The following is a 5869-nucleotide window of genomic DNA, read 5'->3' on the forward strand; positions in this document are numbered from 1 at the left end:
ATAAAGTTATTAAATAGGCCAGTTGCAGCAGCTTATGCCTGTAATCCCAACATTTTGAGAGGCCAGGGTGGGAGGACTGCTTGAGCCCAGGAGTTTGAGACCAGCCTGGGCAACATAACAAGATCCCCCATCTCTACAAACAAATTTAAGTTATTAAGTGACTATAATAACATAGTGTTGAAGCAGAAAAGTACAAAGTGGTTTAGGAAAAAAGAATGAGTGACTAATTCTTCCACAATTCCCCTTCCTTCCCATACAGAGTAGGAACAGGATGATATGACCCTGGTAAATGGAGAACTTCATCATGAGGTATGGGATGCGAGCCTTGCATCCTATTCCACAAAGACTGGTTTCACTCACCAAAACTCACTCAGGAAAGGCCTTCATTATAGGGCCTCTTGCTGCTGCAAAGCCAATACAAGTTTTTTGGATGGAAAATGAAGTCCCCGTTGTTGGCCAGGTTCGGTGGCTCATGTCTGTAATCCCAAAACTTTGAGAGGCTGAAGTGGATCACTTGAGCCCAGGGGTTTGAGATTACCCTGGGCAACATAGGGAGACCCTGTCTCTACAAAAAATAAAAGTAAATTAGCTAGCTGAGGTGGCTTCTGCATGTTGTCCCAGCTGCCCAGGAAGCTGAGGTAGGAGGATTCCTTGAGCCCAGAAAGTCAAGGCTGCAGTGAGTTGTGATCACACCACTGCACTCCAGCCTGGACAACAGAGTGAGACCTTATCAAAAAAAGTTCCCATTCTTAATAATATTATAGTCTGTTGTGGGGAAGACATGATGCCTCATGACGCCAAGAGATTTCCTGATCTAATAGGAGAGACTTTTTTGTTTGTTTTGGAGACAGGGTCTCCCTCTGTTGCCCAGGCTTGAGTATGGTAGCACAATCATAGCTCACTGTAACCTTGAATCCCTGGGCTCAAGGGATCCTCCCCTGTCAGCCTCCTGAGTAACTAGGACTAAGGCTCTGGCCACCACGCCCAGATAATTTTTTAATTTGTTGTAGAAATGGGTGTCTCACCACATTGCCCAGGCTGGTCTTGAACTCCTGGCCTCAAATGATCCTCCCTCCTGGGCTTCCCAAAGCACTGGGATTACAGGCGTGAGCCACCACACTCGGCTAGGAGAGACTTTGTATATGTGGACAGCCTTCTCCAAGAGAAGGAAGGTAGATTGAAGAGCACCCTAGGGTATGAGAGCTGTTAAAACATCACTGGAAATTTAGCAAGATAGAGAATATTGTATTTAACTTAAAGTCTCGTTCAAGGGAAAGTTCTGGATGTGGTAGTACACATGACCTCCTCACAAGGATTTTACTCAAAAAATATCCTCCAAGAAGATCAGGTTGCTTTAGCATATGTCTTGCTGAGTGGGATTTGCAAAAGGGGTCTTGCAACTCATGGCCCACCTTTGCCCTTTCTCCATGCAGCACTCAACCTTTCTAAAGCAACATTGAACAAATGTTTCAAAAATATTTTTTGACCTGGGTTACAAATATTAATTTTGTTGTTGTTGTTTTTAAGATGGAGTTTTGTTCTCGCCGCCCACGCTGGAGTGCAATGACCCAGTCTCAGCTCACTGCAACATCTGCCTCCCAGGTTCAAGCAATCGTTCTCTCTCAACATACTGAGCACCTGGGATTACAGGTGCCTGCCACCACGCCCAGCTAATTTTTGTATTTTTAGTAGAGATGAGGTTTATACCATGTTGGCCAGGCTGGTCTCGAACTCCTGACCTTAGATGATCCACCTGCCTCAGCCTCCCGAAGTGCTGGGATTACAGGCGTGACCAGGCCCGACCTATTTTTGTTCTTTATAAAACACATATATTTTCTACTGTGTATGTTTATTTATGTATTTTTTTTGAGACAGAGTTTCATTCTTGTTGTCCAGGCTGGAGTACAATGGCGCGATCTCGGCTCACCACAACCTCTGCCTCCCATGTTCAAGCGATTCCCCTGCTTCAGCCTCCCGAGTAGCTGAGATTACAGGCATGCACCACCCGCCCGGCTAAGTTTGTATTTTCAGTAGAGACAGGGTTTCTCCGTGTTGGTCAGGCTGGTCCCGAACTCCCGACCTCAGGTGATCCACTTGCCTTAGCCTCCTACAGTGCTGGGATTACAGGCATGAGCCACCGTGCCCGGCCTACTGTGTGTGTTTTACTTCACAATAAAACAAAGTTATTGTCACCTGCCTTGAAACAATTGCAAATTGTTCAAAGTGCATGTATAAATTATTTTGGAGGAAAATAAATGCTGCAATAAATGCAAAATATAATATTTGTGACCTACTCTGAAGAAAACACAAAAATAACCAAATTTCTTAAATGTTTAGCGTAGATGTTAAGGGTTAAAAAAGAAAAAGATCATTTTGAAATAAGATCCATTAGTCTCTGTTCAGCCTTACGAAATTAATTTATCCCAGGTTACTTGATGATCAAGTGCCAGAACTAGAATTAGAGAGAAATCATGACATAAGCTTCACCTTGGCAGATATATTCTGCAGGTATTAACCCGACCTAATTTGATATGTTTTCAAATAGATCCTTGACTTCAGAACTTTAATGCTTTTGCTTGGTTTGAATTGATATTTTGTATCTTAAGTGATTGATTGCCAGATTCCGTGTTTTTATTAGGAAGAAAAAGAGGTCAACTGTAACCTGAGAGGCACAGAAATTTAACTTATGATCTTGGAGACTTGACAACCAATGACTGTAATTAAGAAACATAATGTTTTAAAGTCTCCGTTGACTGAAGCTGCAAGTGACAACAGGCACAAAAACCAGTAGAGAACAGCTCATAAGACTGTACTTTTCCTTTTGCCTATACTAACCCTAGTACCTAAGAATATTCATGTTAGCAGTCCAAAGTGTGTCTCAGAAAATTCGTTTCATGGGATACCAAAATCATGTTATCTGAGAAAACTATTCCATGTCCAAATAAGTTTGGAAAGCACAGGTTAAAATCAAGTTAAATTGGTTTATTTACTTCCCAGAATATTTAATATGGTACCATGCTTTGTTCATATTGAAGTGAGCAGGCTATATAGTGTGCAGCTTTCCCCAAGGAAGTTCTTCCCACTCCCATCCCCACCCCCAAGACTTTTTTGCAGAATTAGTATGTCTTTGAACATCCATTGTATAAAGTTCAATTAAAATGGTTTGATTAGGTCAGCATTTCCCATTTTACAGATAACAAAACTGAGGCCCAAAGACAAGGCTAACATACCCAAATTTTCACTTGTGTATCAGATATTTAAAGCTAGGCCGGGCGCGGTGGCTCAAGCCTGTAATCCCAGCACTTTGGGAGGCCGAGACGGGCGGATCACGAGGTCAGGAGACCGAGACCATCCTGGCTAACACGGTGAAACCCTGTCTCTACTAAAAAAAAAATACAAAAAACTAGCCGGGCGAGGTGGTGGGCGCCTGTAGTCCCAGCTACTCGGAAGGCTGAGGCAGGAGAATGGCGTGAACCCGGGAGGCGGAGCTTGCAGTGAGCTGAGATCCGGCCACTGCACCCCAGCCTGGGCGACAGAGCAAGACTCCGTCTCAAAAAAAAAAAAAAAAAAATTAATATGCTTCACTTCTGTCAAATGTTTTATACTTCATAAAGTACTCTCTACACATTGTTTTATTTGATTGTCTCAACATTGTGTGGTGCAGGCATCATTGCCTCATGTAACAAATGAGGAAACTGAAGCTCAAAATTGTTCAATAATTTACCTAGGTTGCACATTTAATAAATGTCCTGCTATTTACATTAGGAGAAGACACAGTCCCTTGCCCTCAAGCGGCTTTGGTATAATTAAGAAGAGAAGACTTGCAAACATGAGACAGAGAACAATTTATATGGCAACATGCAAGAAACTTATTGATAGAACAGTACAAACTATATGGGAATACAGAAGGAATTCAAAAGGCAGAGATTACTGGAGGTGGAATTAATCAGTGAAGCCATCATTTAGGGATAAACCTTAAGCTAGGTCCTGAAAGAAGTGTAAAGATTTGTATTAGCAAGGCTGGGCGTGGTGGTTAATGCCTGTAATCCCAGCACTTTGGGAGGCCAAGGCCAGTGGGTCACCTGAGGTCAGAAGTTCGAGACCAGCCTGGCCAACATGATGAAATCCTGCCTGTACTAAAAATACAAATATACTAGCCTTGCGTGGTGGCAGGCGCCTATAATCCCAGCTACTCGGGAGGCTGAGGCATGAGAATCACTTGAACCTGGGAGGCAGAGGTTGCAGTGAGCCAAGATCATACTACTGCACTCCAGCCTGGGCAAGAGCGAAACTCCGTCTCAAAAAAAAAAAAGGATTTAGCACAGAGGAAAAATAATTATAGAAAAGAAGAATAACACCAGCCAAAGGCAAAAATATCAAAATAAGAAACACATTGATGGAGAAGAATTAGAGCCTGAAGGGAGATGGGTCTGAAATGATCGGTCGTCTTGGCTGTGCAAGAAAATCAAATGCTAAGATGAAGTGAGTTTGCAGGCACTGAACATCAAATTTACTGAATATCAAATGTACACTCTCTCCTGTGGGTTATGGGAGGGAAAGGGAGAAAAAAGCAAGAGAAACCACATTTAAAGTGAGTAAGGATATGGAAGGAGGGGTGAGGGAGTAAAATAAGCCTCAATGGCCCTCAGGTATGTGACTGGGAAACGCCTGAACCGAAGACGTTTGTATGTCCCACAAACCCTTCTCATTCTTTTTTTTTTTTTTTTGAGACAGAGTCTCTCACTGTTGCCCAGGCTGGAGTGCAGGAGTGCAGTGGCGCAATCTCAGCTCACGGCAACCTCTGCCTCCCAGATTCAAGCGATTCTCTTGCCTCAGCCTCCTGAGTAGCTGGGACTACAGGTGCGCCACGATGCCCAGGTAATTTTTTTGAAGTTTTAGTAGAGATGGGGTTTCACATGTTGGCCAGGATGGTCTCGATCTCTTGACCTTGTGATCCACCTGCCTCAGCCTCCCAAAGTGCTGGGATTACAGGCATGAGCCACTGGCACCAAGCCCCATTCCTTTTTTTTTTTTTTTTTTAAGAGACCAGGGTTCTCCATTGCCCAGGTTGGAGTTGGAGTGCAGTGGTGGGATCATTACTCACTGCAGCCTCCAGCTCCAAGGCTCAACTGGTCCTCCCACTGCAGCCTTCCCAGTAACTTGGACTACAGGTGTGAGCCACCAGGCCTAGCTAGTTTTTTTTTTTTTTTGTGGAGATGGGGTCTCCCTATGTTGCCCAGGCTGGTCTCAAACTCAAGCAATCCTCACCGCTGGGTTCAAGTGATCCTCCTGCCTCAACCTCCCAAAGTGCTAGGATTATAGGCATCAGCCACTATGCCTGGGCTTTTTTTTTTTTTCCTACTCTTGAGGCAGATTAATAAGTTTCTTGTTTATTTATTAGAGGCAGGGCCTTGCTCTGTTGCCTAGGTTGGAGTACAGTGGCAGAATCATAACTCACTATAGCCTCAAACTCCCGGGCTCAAGTGATCCCCCTGCCTCCACCCATCATCATGCCCAGCTCTCATTCCTTTTCTGGTACTAAGTCACCTGAAAGGTGCCTGAGCTATCGATGCTCGGAAAAATGCCCTTTTAGGTGCTGCTTGCAAAGCCAGATTCACATGTTGACTCAGTCACTGCCCAGCAGAAGATGTTCCCCACAACCTTTCTCGACCCAGAATTGGGACTGAGGTCTGGCACAGAATAGGTTAAAAAATTCCCTTCTGGGCTGGGAGGGGTGGCTCATGCCTGTAATCTCAACACTTTGGGAGGCCAAGGCAGGCAGATCACCTGAGGTAGAGAGTTTGAAACTAGCCTGACCAACGTGGAGAAACCCCGTCTCTACTAAAAATACAAAATTAACTGGGTGTGA

This window comes from Colobus angolensis, unplaced genomic scaffold, assembly GCF_000951035.1.
Source record: "Colobus angolensis palliatus isolate OR3802 unplaced genomic scaffold, Cang.pa_1.0 Scaffold151, whole genome shotgun sequence".
In the NCBI taxonomy this organism is placed as follows: Eukaryota; Metazoa; Chordata; class Mammalia; order Primates; family Cercopithecidae; genus Colobus; species Colobus angolensis.